The 13,521-nt window shown below is 38.6% G+C and overlaps 1 protein-coding gene and 1 pseudogene across 1 annotated transcript in view; one reads left to right on the forward strand and one right to left on the reverse strand.

The window, feature by feature from the left end:
* Positions 1 to 13,521, reverse strand: part of UTRN (utrophin) — a 563,065-nt gene that overhangs the window by 531,525 nt on the left and 18,019 nt on the right. The window lies entirely within an intron of this gene.
* On the forward strand, positions 115 to 5,515 carry LOC144241548 (single-stranded DNA-binding protein, mitochondrial-like; annotated as a pseudogene).

A 13,521-nucleotide genomic window follows, 5' to 3' on the forward strand; every position in this document is an offset into this window, starting at 1 on the left:
AGGAGACAGAATCAGTAAATGAAAACCTCCCAAAAGATTGGCCTGACTCACAGGTGTCTGGGCTAGAGCTTCAGGAAAAGACTAAAGATTAGATTGTAAGAAAATATAGAAGCCATGTTTCAAAGACCTGAATTACAGGCATTCATCTGTTTGTAAGACATGGGTCTCAAATAGCCAACAGTTTGGTTCTCAAAAGATGTCTAAATTGTGTGCAGTTACTTGGGAAAGTGGGGGTCAGGACTGTGTCATGAGACAGGTGGAAGGAAAAAAAAAAATCCAGCTAAAGTATTTTCTCTAGTAGCAAATGAGATGTGGTGACCAGGGGAAAGTGAGGTGTACCAAGAATAGGCAATGTCAGTCAAAAGACAACGTGGCACAGATTATCAGTATTACAGCCAGGTCTCAGAAACATGGCATACCAGTAGGTGAAAAGGGGTCTTGAATTGATGTGGAAAGGAAAGTAGGTTCAGGTGATGCACAGATAAAAATAATTCCAAATGGCAGTCAATGATCATCATAGCAGGCAACACATTTCTGGGTGACTAGACAAAAGAGAAGGCATAGGCTTGGTTATCCTCCTTTGGTCATTGTTTGGAATCTCATTTCCAAATCATGTATAGTCTTTAGAGTTTCTAAGTACAAGGATTAAAATATATATACCTCCTAACAAAGAACAGCTCAAGACCAGATGGTGTGACTGGAAAGGTCTACCAAGCATTTAAAAAAGAATTAAGGGTGCCTAGGTGGCTCAGTCGGTTGGGCAACCAACTCTGGCTCAGGTCATGATCTTACTGTTCCTGGGTTCAAGCCCCACATTGGGCTCTGTGCTGACAGCTCAGAGCCTGAAGCCTGCTTCAGATTCTGTGTGTGTGTGTGTGTCTCTCTCTCTGCCCCTCCCCCGCTCACACTCTGTCTCTCAAAAATAAATAAATGTTAAAAAAATTTTTTAAAGAGAAATTAACTCCAATCCTCCTTAAACTCCTGCAAAAAATGGAAGAGGATACACATCTAAATTCATTCTATGAGTCCAGTATTCCAGTGATACCAAAGTCAGATAAAGACGCTACATGAAATCTCCAGATCAATATCCCTGATGAATATTGATGCAAAAATCTTCAACAAAATACTAGCAAACTGAATTCAACAGTACATTAAAAGGATTATACACTATGATCAAGTAGAATTTATCCTTGGATGGTTCAATATATAACCAACAAACATATGAAAAATGCAGAACATCACTGATCATCAGAGAAATGCAAACCAAAACCACAATGAGATATCACCATATACTCAGTAGTCTGGCTACAACAGAAGAAACGGAAAGAAGGGAGAAAGGAAGGAAGGAAGGAAGGAAGAAAGGCAACAAGTGTTGACATGGATGTGAAGAAGTTGGTGTATTGTTGGTGGAATTTTTAAATGGTGCAACCACCTTGGAAAATAGTATGGCAGTTCCTCATTTGAGGGTAACTATTTGAATTACTGTTTGAATTACCTTAAATTCATTACTAATTTAATTATTCATACTACTTTAATTTAAATAGAACTACCATATGATTTAGCAATCCACTTCTGGGAATATATCTCAAGGCAATGAAAGCATGGTCTAGGAAATGTTTGTACGTCCATGTTCATAGCAGCACTATTCACAATAGCCAGAAGGTGGAAGAAACACAAATGTCTATAGGCAGATGAATGGATAAACAAAATATGGTCAAAACATACAATGCCATCTTCAAAAGGAAGAAAACCTTGTCACATGCTACAACATGGATGAATCTTGAAGATATCATGCTAAGTGAAATTATCTAGTCACAGAAGGACAAATACTGTATTATTTCACTTATGAGGTATCTAAAGTAGTCAGATTCACAGAGACAGAAAGTAGAATGCTGGTTGGCAGGGGCTGAGGGGAAGAGCATCATGGTGAGCTGTTTAATGGGTATAATGTTTCAGTTCTGCAAAATGAAAATGTTCTCTGAAGATGATTCACAACAATATTACGTGCAATATTTCACAACAATGCAAATATACTTAACACTACCAGACTGTACACTTAAAAATAGTTATGATGGTAAATTTTATTATTATTTTTTAACCACAATAAAACAAATTCTATAAATACATCAATAAAACTGACCATACCAGGCTCTGCCAAGAATGTAGAGGGACTGGAATTCTCATACACGGCTAGTGGGAATATCGAATGGTACAACACTTTTGTAAAACTCTTAAACTCCTTTGGCAGTTTCTTTTTTTCTTTTTCTTTTAACTTTTTAACATTTATTTATTTTTGAGAGAAAGAGACAGAGTGTGAGCGGGAGAGGGGCAGAGAGAGAGGGAGACGCAGAATCCAAAGCAGGCTCCAGGCTCTGAGCTGTGAGCACACAGCCTGACGCAGGGCTCCAACTCACAAGCAGTGAGATCATGACCTCAGCCTAAGTCAGATGCCCAGCCAACGCAGCCACCCAGGCACCCCATCTTTGGCAGTTTCCTAAAAACTAAACATGCTCCTGTTCCACTCTAGCAATTTACCCAAAGGAAATTAATGCATAAGTTTATACAAAGACTTGTATAAGAATGTTCATAGTAGCTTTCTTTGTAATATTTAAAAGCTAGTAACAAAACAATCCAAATAAGTATCAACAGTGAATAATCAAATTGTGTATATCCATACAATGCAATACTACTTACAAATAAGGATACGTTTTAGATATCATGTACTGAGTTTTTATTATGTATCAAGCACTGTGTGTAAACGTTTAAACATATAACCACTACTCTATGAGGTAGGAATAATCCTCCTTATTTTACAGAGAATGAAATAGAGTCTTGGAAAAGTTTGTAACACAGGGTTACACAACAAAGCTCTGCCAAAGCCAGGGTTTGAACTTAGGTCTAGAGAACTGTCAGAAATGGAATGCATAGTCACTACTTTGAATTTGTCAAATTCAACAGGAGTCACACGCTGATTAGCTGATAGTGAACATCTCAGTTGAAGAATTCTTTAGGGAAAAAAAAAGCTCTCTCTGGCTGCTCACCACTGGTGTTAACTGACACATTATACGATGGTTCAGAATGTGGGCTTTAAATGTAAACAGCCTACGTGTGAATTCCCACTACTACCAGTTTCCTAGTTGTGTGAGCTGTTTAATCTCTCTGTTCCCTTATCTTTAAGATGGAGATAAGGGTCTACCTCATTCCCTGATTGTACCTAAAACGTTGCTGACATATAGTAAAACACTACCCATCTTTATTTAACTTCTTAAATATAACTGTGAATGCTTCCTATCTCTGTTGAGAGAGATAAGATAACTTAAAACAAACAAACAAAAGTTCATTCAACTTAATGTACTAAAAGTGGCTCTGTGCAATGCCCTGGGCTAGGCACTGTGGAGGATCAGAGTTAAGTCAGATGAGAGAATACCATTCTCAGGAATTCTGTAGTCTCTTAGCCAAAATGCCATACATGGCCTGTTCAGTGTTTTTAACATTTACATGCCCTGTGCTTTGTGGCTGGTTGGACTTTACATTTAAATTTTTGACTTTGCAACATTCTAACCTGTTTTGCATGATGATGTACTATGAACAGGCCATTTCCCATTTAGGACTTCCTAAATCACCAGCCCCACTTCTTCCTTGATGGGAATATGCCTTGATATTAATATTTCATTTCCTTTTAATGCTGAAACTTAGTGAATCTTACTAAGATAAACCCATTTTGAAATAAGACTGAAGTGTTTTAAGCACCATCGAACATAACTTGTAGGTATTGTGGTGTTATACACAGAAATGGACCCTTCCCTTTAAGGAGAGGCAGAAGGGATCATAGGTTAGAGGAGCTTCAGATAGACCAAGTTTTTGGTGCTAAGTAGATGACTTCTTTTGCTTATGTGAAAAGCTAATTAGCATTGATGTCAGATTGACAGACTCTTTCGAAGATCGAAGATCGAACGTTCCAAGTTAGCACAATAAAACCTGTCTAAGTTGATCGTTTGACCTCTGTGTAATGTTGGTTTTAGAAGAGGGCAACTAGAGCAAATATGTCAGGCCCTGTGGCTTAGCAGTCAGCATTGTGATAGATGCTATGTAGTAGAACTGTGCTTTGGGTTGAATTGTACCCCCTCAAAGTTCATATGGTGAAGTCTTAAGCCCCACTACCTCAAAATGTGGAGACCTGGGATTATTGCACATGTAATTAGTTAAGTTAAATCAAGGTCAGTAGGATGGGCCCTTAATCCAATATGACTCGTGTCCTTATAAAAGGGGGAAATTTGGGTGCAGAGATTCACACACAGGGAAAACACCATGTGCAGATTAGTTGGAGTTATGCTTCCATATACCAAGGAACTGCCGTAAGCTAGGACAAAGACCCAAAGCAAATATTTCCCAGGCAACAACTTCAGAGAGACTATGGTCCTATTGACACCTTTTTTTTCTTTTCTTTCTCTTTTTTTAGCGAGAGAGAGAGAGAGGGAGGGAGTAAGCATGAGCAGTAGAGGGAAAGAGAGAGAATCTTAAGCAGGCTCCATGCCCAGCACGAAGCCCAAAGCGGGGCTCCATCCCACGACCCTGAGATCAAGACCTGAGCCGAAGTCAAGAGTCAGATGCTCAACTGACTGAGCCACCCAGGTCCCCCCCCCCACCCCCCAGTCACACTTTGAACTCAGACTTCTAGCCTCCAGAGCTGTGAGACAATAAAGTTATGTTGTTGAAGCCATGGGGTACTTGTTACAGCATCCTCCCAAACTAATATAATTTCAGACGGGCATTCTGTTCTTTTTTTTTTTTTTTCTCTTAGTGTTACACAAATGACAAAGCTCTTATGCGGCTTGATTTTTTTGTTTGTTTAATTTAAGGATACAAAGACAAAGTAGGCACCACACCCATGTTGCTTAAGATTTGCTACAGGAGATAAAACAGATCAACTGGGTTGGCATATTTGAATCTTAGCTCTGTGACTCATTTTGGGCAAGTTACTTAGACTCTGTCTATGTCTGTCTCTCAAAAATGAATAAAAAGGTTAAAAAAAATTTTTAAAGAACACCCTTCACAACGTTGGCATAAATGGTTTTCCACCTCTGCTTTACCCCTTTGCATCATACCACTGTATTTATTTCCTTTTTAGCTTGCATCACAAACTGTAATTCTCCTATTTACCTATTGACTTATCTATTGTCTGTAAAGGCAGAGACTATCTCTCTAATTCAGATCTATATCCCAAGGAGATGCTCAACAAATATTTGTGGGAAGGAAGAAGGGAGAGGAGAGAAAGAGACAGACTGAAGGGTGGGAGGAAAATGAATGAATGGAACAGTAGGGGAGGAGGTCAGGTGAAGGGGTAATTTGGAACCAGAGCCTGAAGGGGCTCTTGAAAGGGCAGGCTAAAGACCCCGATGCAGACCTCTGAATCAATATTCTTTTTTTTAAATTTTTTTTATTTATTTCTGAGAGAGAGAGAGAGAGACAGCGTGAGCAGGGGAGAGTCAGAGAGAGAGGGAGGTACAGAATCTGAAACAGGCTCCAGGCTCTGAACTGGCTGTCAGCACAGAGCCCGATGCAGGGCTCAACCCCACGAACCATGAGATCATGACCTGAGCCGAAGTTGGACGCTTAACCGACTGAGCCACCCAGGTGCCCCTGAATCAGTATTCTTAAGGGAAAGATTTGGTATTCTGTATATCTAACAGCCACCTCTGGTGGGTCTTACCCTCAGGCAAATTTGAGAAATACTATAATAATCAGTCTTAATCTGTTTGGGCTACTATAACAAAAATACCATTGCCTGGGTGGCTTAAACAACATGCATTTATTTCTTATAGTTTTGAGGTCTGGAAAAGCCAAGATCAAGGTGCTAGCATATTGGGTATCTAGTTCACAGATAGTCGTCTTCTCACTGTGTCTTCATACGGCAGAAGGGGAGAAGAAAGGGAGCTTGGGGGGGGGTGTCTTTTTTTATAAACACATTAATCCCATTCATGGAGGCTCCACCCATAAGAGGTCACCCTTATGACCTACTTACCTCCCTGAAACCCCACCTCCAAATACCATCATTCTGGGGACTGAGTTTCAACTTTGTGGGTATTTTTGTTGTAAGTGTCTTTGCTGTACACATTTTTGCTGCAAGCATTTTCACTGCATAACTAATTGGCCGTAAGGCAATTTTGCTGTAAATAGTAAAAGGAAAAACAAAAACAAAAAACTTACTGATAATTTGGTTTCATTTCTTCATTCATGCAGAGATCCATTTTTATATTATGTTGTATATATATTATATAAATCTTAGCTGTCATATTGGCCTATACAGTGGCACAGAGTTTTAAAGCCATATTTCCCATGGAACTTTGGAACGTCTATGAATGAACACGTAACAACATGCCGAAAACGTGCAACAGTATAGAAGGCTTTCACAATGCAATACAAAGGTAATCTTCAAACAGACATCCTAGTATTTAGAAACTGATACCTCTCTTAATGAAGAAAGAAATTTTAGTAAAAAAAGAAAAAGTACGAGACAAATCAACAAGCAAAAAATAACGCATGATGCTTGAATGAAAGATTCTGACGATACGTACTCAGATACAATTCACGAAATAAAATCAGTATCTGGGCATTATTGCCATGAACCTACACTATACATTTTGGATATAGTCCAATATTTTGCATTTTGCAATACAGTTATTTATTTTTCATGTTATTTTGTTATTCATTTTTCATGTTTCATTATATCATTTTTAAAGAATGTCCCTCCTTTGTTTTTTGTGATTTTTGTCTTTTATGGAAAAATTTCCTGACAACCAGTTACTTTATGCAGCAAAAACACTGGCTGCAAAAATGCTTGCAGAGCAAAGATGCTGATGGCAAAACTATCTACAACCAGTTTCAACATACGAATTTTGGGGGACACAAACATTCAATCTATAGAACATCCTTTGGGGCACCTGGGTTAAGCATACGACTTCAGTTATTGGGGCTCTATGCTAATGGCTTGGAGCCTGCAGCCTGCTTCAGATTCTGTGTCTCCTTCTCTCTCTGCCCCTCCCAGCTCATGCTCTGTCTCTCTCTCAAAAATAAACATTAAAAAAAAAAAAAAGAACATCCTTCAATGTCCACTAACGGCTTTGCTTTTTCCAGTTTGAGTAGAGAATTGGGCTAAATGTATTTGGAAGTAATGGGAGCCTTAGAACAGAAATCAGAAGTATAAATATTCCCACTCTATTTGGTGCCTATAGATAGATCTCAGCCTCAACCATGAGAGTTCCTTAAAACTGCAACATACAAGTAGCCTGTTAAACAGCAGTTATTCTGGGACATTCCAGTCTGACGCCAAAAATGACCTCCCACCGGACTCAAAGAACTCAGAAAAGAAAACACTAGTGATAGAAAATTACCCCAATTAGGGAAAAAAAAGATAATGCAGGGGAAAAAAACAGAAATAAACTCATAGAAATAATCTGTCCATTTAGGAAAATCCTGAGGTCTGTTTGTGAAGAAATACTAAAAGAGTAGAGAACAGACCAAAATCCTTTAATGAATCATGGAATCTGTAAACTGGTATCAGATGTTCCCCAGTAGTGGAGCCATGGGGAGTCCTAGCAACATTTCAGATTCTTCCAAATAAGGTAGCCTCAGCCAAAAGCTACATTCTTAAAGACAATTTCTTCTTACCTGATTGTCTACTTGGTTTAGAATGAACTGATTGTTTTCAGAACTAAAGTGCACTTATATGTGTAAGATTAGGAGGATTGTGAAGATTCCTTTAAACACACACACACACATACACACACACACCCCACACACACACACACCACATTTTTATTGAGTCAGATTTTCCAGTGTATCAGTTGGAGAAAAGGGTAGTATAAATCTGAGAAGAGAATCTGTGGTTTTATTTGGTGGTCAGGCAGCCAGGGGGATATGTTTTCCCGTTGTAACATAGCAACTTGATTTCAGTGCTGCTCCTCTGTCATATGCACGAAGGGAGATGCCAAATATCCCACAAGAGAATTTTCCAGAAGGTGTAGAGATGGTCTTTATCCAGCCTATGAGCTCTTAGACATACATACAAAAAGTAACTACTTCAAGCTGAATTTTTGGATTCCAGAAACTTAAAGAGTAAATAGTGTATAATTATAGACTCCTAGAGAAAGAACTCTTAATAGAATGCTAACTACAAGAGTTACTTGTGCATCAATTTACTCATCTCCTCCACCTCAAGGGTGGGGGTGGCTTGCTGCCTGAGCAAGAGTCCATTGTCTGGGCCAGATGTCTCAGCTGGTGAGCAGCTGCCTTAGTTTACCACCACCCTCCACCCCCAGTGTGCCACAGAATATTGTTCTCTGTGTATGGAAAGCTGTGAAAAGATTGAGAAGCACTGGTGTGAATTACGCCCATGCTATAGACTTTGCAAATATGTGAATAGATTGATGATTTTAGGTGGCACACAGGCATGCCATTAAAAACAATGAATTGCTTAGTGAGAAAAAAATGTTCCTATTCAATTCTTGTTTAATCCTTCTGACTAGAGAAAGACAAATGATCAGTTTGGTGTTATCATATCTTCAACTATTTTTTTTTTATTTTTATTTTTTTATGTTTTTTATTTATTTCTAGGAGAGAGAGAGAGAGAGACAGCGTGAGCAGGGAGGGTCAGAGAGAGAGGGAGTCACAGACTGAAACAGGCTCCAGGCTCTGAGCTGGCAGTCAGCACAGAGCCCGACGCGGGGCTCGAACCCACGAACCGCGAGATCATGACCTAAGCGAAAGTCGGACGCTTAACCGACTAAGCCACCCAGGCGCCCCTCATATCTTCAACTATTAATCTTCCTTTTAACAAAGAGAGCCCAGGTCACAGACACAGAACTTTTGCCATGCAGACTCTAGGTAGAATTTAATAGCATCATTTTGTTTTATTGCATTTATTTTTGGCCACTGATTCTTTTTTTTTTTTTCATTTATAGTAGTGATTTCAAGTCTCATTCTAAAACAAGCTTACTTAAACAAGAAAAAAGAGTTGATGTGAAGAAAATATTGAACAAAAGATGGTACCAGTTGGATTTTTCCCACACGGCAAAAATTATGAAGATAGTATTCAAGTGACTAAAGTTCTTTAAAAAAAAAAAAAAACCCCACCATCCACTGGGTGGCTTGAATCCACTCTACAGTATCTCTGATAAATCATTCAAACACTTCTGGACATACCAAACATATCATCAGTGTAATTCATTCCATTTGAGACACATTACATTGTTAAAATTTTAACACTTTGAGTCGAAATATGTTTCCCAGGACCTTTTCATCATGAATTCTAATTAAATATTTGAAGATATTTCTCTTTCTTTAGTTCTGTCCTCCATTCTGTTAACATCCTTCTTCTCCTGCGACACATTCACACCAGACCTCCTTTTGTAAAGTCAAACTCTTCCATTTCTTCCCCTTTGACACAATTCTGGTCACATGCACACCACCGGCAACTCTTCTCTGGGTTTATTCTAAATGATCAGTGCCTCTCTTAAACTGAATCAGTAAAAAAGTATTTTGATTGCATGGAGCAGAAAAACCCAATTAGCTCAGACAAAAAGGAGATTTTGTTTGCTCACATAATTGAACACTCCAGAGCAGGTGTTGTTAAGGCATGGTTTGAAACAGGGGCTCACAGAAGACCTCCAGAATCAGGATTCACTGTCTCTCTCATCTCATGACTTCATTTCTCTAAGAAATCCAGAGACGCTTTTCCTTCAGCATAGTAAGATGATTAAAGAATACAGCCTTACCTTTTTGCAGTCTCAATCTAGTAGGGCAGAGTGGGAACCTTTCAGAAATCCAGAAAAAGTCCCATTGTCTATTAGTAGCTCTGAATGTGTCCCATGCTTTCTCCTGAACCAACCACTGTCACCATATAAATACAATATGCTGATCAGTCAGGAGTAAGAAATAAAGACAACTTAACTGGAAGTGCATGGCCTTAGGTGAGGAAAAAGTTGATGTCTCAATGGGAAAACAAATTGTGTTTACTGGAAAAATTCATATTGTGATCCAGATATGAACTCAGTTCCCTGGGAAAGGTAAAACCAGTGAATACAGTAGGATAATTGCTTTCTTTATTATGAACTTCATATGTCAATATAGGAAGGAGTGAGAGAGGGTTCTTCATTCTGAAACTATACCAGGGGTTAGGGTGCCTGGGTGGCTCAGCCGGTTGAAACTATACCAGGGGCTGTTATTTGTCAGTCCTCTCTGTGTTGATGCCCTATGCATGGTGGGAGAAATAGAGAGCATGACAACAGTATAAGATAGTGTTCTTTGGTTTCCAGACCAAATCATATAATTAAGACGAGCTAGTGAGAAAAAAAAAAAAAGAGAGAGAGAAGAAAATGAAAGAGGAGAAAGTGGAGGAGGTGGAGGAGGTGGGGAGGGAAAGGGGAGAGGGGAAGGTAAAGGAAGGGGAGAGCAGGAAAAGGAGAGAATGTTCTAGTATTGGACACCCTGATAGCAACCAGGTGTGGGAACTGACAGCAAGAGAGGTGAGAGAAAAATCATACCAAGTGGTGACTGTAACATAAAAAGCAGAGTAGAATTGCCAAAAAAAGAAGAACAAAGTCCCAATTTCAAAACTCAGTATAGAACTATAGTAATCAAGACAGTATGGTATTGGGATCTGACGGATATATTTAGAACTTTACATCCTGAGGCCAGGGAATATACTTTCTTCTCAAGTGCGCGTGGCACATTCTCCAAGATAGATCNCAGTATGGTATTGATACAAAAAACATATAAACTAATGGAACAGAATTTAGAGTCTAGAAATATTCATGGTCAATTGATTTTTGGAAAAGGGTCAAGAAAATTCAATGTGAATTGTCTTTTCAAAAAATGGTGCTGGAATAATTGAATATTCACCTGCAGAAAGATAAATTTAGATCGTTACCCCACAGCATACACAAAAAAATAACTCAAAATAGACCATACAGCAAGTTTTTAAAGGGTGTTAAATTAGACTGCATTAAAATTAAAATCTTTTGTACTTCAAATGACGCCATTAGAAAAATGAAAGTCCTAAGTTATAGAAAGAGAATGTTTACAAATCAGATATCTGATAAAGGACTCATATCTAGAATATATGAAGAACCCTTTCAAATCAGTAATAAGAAAAAAAACTGGATTTTAAAAAGAGACAAAAGCCTTGATGAACATTTCATCAATGAAGAGACACAAGTGGCTAACAACATGAAAAAATATCTATCATTAGTTATCGGGTAAAAGCAAATTAATACCACAGTGAGTTATTGCTTCACACCTACTTAGAATGGCTATCTTCAAAATGTCAGACAATACCAAATGTTGACAATGATGTGAACAAACTGTAAACTTTATACTTTGCTGGTGGGAATTCAAAATGGTGCAGCCACTTTAGAAAAATTTTTGACAGTTTCTTAAAATATTAAACATAAATTTACCATGCAGTAATTTCACTTCTAGGCATCTACCCAAAAGAAATGAAAACATATGTCCAGGCAAAGACTTCCACATAAATGTTCCTAGCATCATTAACCATAACAACCAAAAAGTGGAAACCATTCAAAATTGCATCAAGCAGTGAATGGATAAATAAAATGTGGCATACCCACACAATGGAAGTCTATTCTGCAATAAAAGGTAACAAATTGCTAATACATGCTGCAACATGGATGAGTCTCAAAACCAGTATGCTAAGTGAAAAAAAGCCAGGAACAAAAGATTACATGATTCTGTTTCTATGAAATGTCCAGACAGGCAAATCTGTAGATTCAGAAAGTAGATGACTGGTTGTTGGCACTAGAGGTAAGAATGGAAATTGTCTGCAAATGGGCATGAGAGATCAATTTGAACTGATGGAAATATTCTAAAATTGGATTGTGATGATAGCTCTACAACTCCCTATGTTGAGTAACGGTCATTCAATTGTACACTTAAAATGGGTGGATTTTATATGTAAATGATCTCTCAGTAGGACAGGTATATAAATAAATAAATACTCACAGCAACCCAGAGACAAACTTTGTAAGTAAAGAGATGATAATTATGTTCCAGCTAAATAGTGGGATTATGAATGATGTTTATACTTTTACGTATTTTCCTAGTTAAAAATGTGTTTTTAAATCAGAAGAAAATTTGAAAAATCATTCTCTGAGCGTTAAACAGAAAGTCACTACATGATGGACCACAGGAGGGCTACGTAAAGTCACCTTCGTAAAGGGACAGAATGGCCCTCGGGCCTACAGGATTTGGCAGTAACCTGATTACAGTTAATAACACATCTAAAGAAAGTTGAATCAATCAGTAGAGAACACTGATCAATAAAAAAAAGCAAAGAAAAGGGACAGTTGCAGAGGAAAGCAATTCAGGGCCCAACTGATGTCAAGCAGTGAGACCAGCAGTGAGCTGGTCCCAGAGTGGGTGTGCCCACCTTGCGATAGAGAGGAGCACCATACACCTCATACAGCTTCAGAGCATTAGGCATCCTCAGCATAGTATTACAGATTTGTCTTGTGGTAGCTGCATGCTCTCCACATAATATTTTTATAAAATTTTTTGCAAGTAATTTTGTGTGCAGAGAAAGCCCATTCATACTGATATATTATGAATTAACACACATTTGGTTATATACTTCTGACTCCTGAGGTTTACTTCAATGTGAGTCAGCTTGTCCAAGGGGAATCAACTTTAGAGTGGCAGCAAGATGAAAATTATGCACCTACACAGCTGAGACAGACTCAGACTAGGGCAAATTCTTCAGGATAAATTGCCACCTCTTGGAAGCCAGCCAGTCAATTGACCTTTCTCAGTGACATCCCAACCTTGACAAGAGCTTCTTACTCAGCCTTCAATATCAAAAAAGCAAAACACAAGATATATTGAAATTATTGTATGTTCAGCATATTTTTTTAAGAAGCCATTTATGAGAAGAATTTAAATTATTTAAATCTTGTACTTACTGACTCCAGATCCATCCAGCCACAGCAACTAGCACTAGCAATTCTAGCACTAGCTTCTTCAATTCCATCTTACTTATAAAACCAGTGCTGGTTAAATAGAGAACTTCCTTCCAACGATTTTTGCTGGTGGTGATGTTCCAGCACCAAGAGTCTGTGGCTCTGTGCTAAAGCCGCTGGGAACAATGTACCTACTCTGGGGACAATGGAGCTTATTTGCTTGAGCACTGAGTTATAGTGTCCCACAACACGTTGGTACTTTTCATGACCTGTCTTGTGTCCTGGTTCATAATTTCTACTCTCATTTCCATATTGGACTTTGAGGCCAACCCCCTATATCTCATTCCTGCCTGCCCTCAACCTCTTTCCACACTACCCAATGCTAATTGAACCCTGATAGTGTCCCTGCCTTGACCTGGATGGTACAATTTGATTTTGGCACTCTCTTAATGCTCTGAACCATCTTTTCCTAGGATAGTGGCTCTCAACTTTGTTGCTATAATACTACAATTCTGATGTTAACCACCCAAGTTACCATCAGACTCCACAG

This window comes from Crocuta crocuta, unplaced genomic scaffold, assembly GCF_008692635.1.
Source record: "Crocuta crocuta isolate KB4526 unplaced genomic scaffold, BGI_CrCroc_1.0 scaffold25, whole genome shotgun sequence".
NCBI lineage: Eukaryota > Metazoa > Chordata > Mammalia > Carnivora > Hyaenidae > Crocuta > Crocuta crocuta.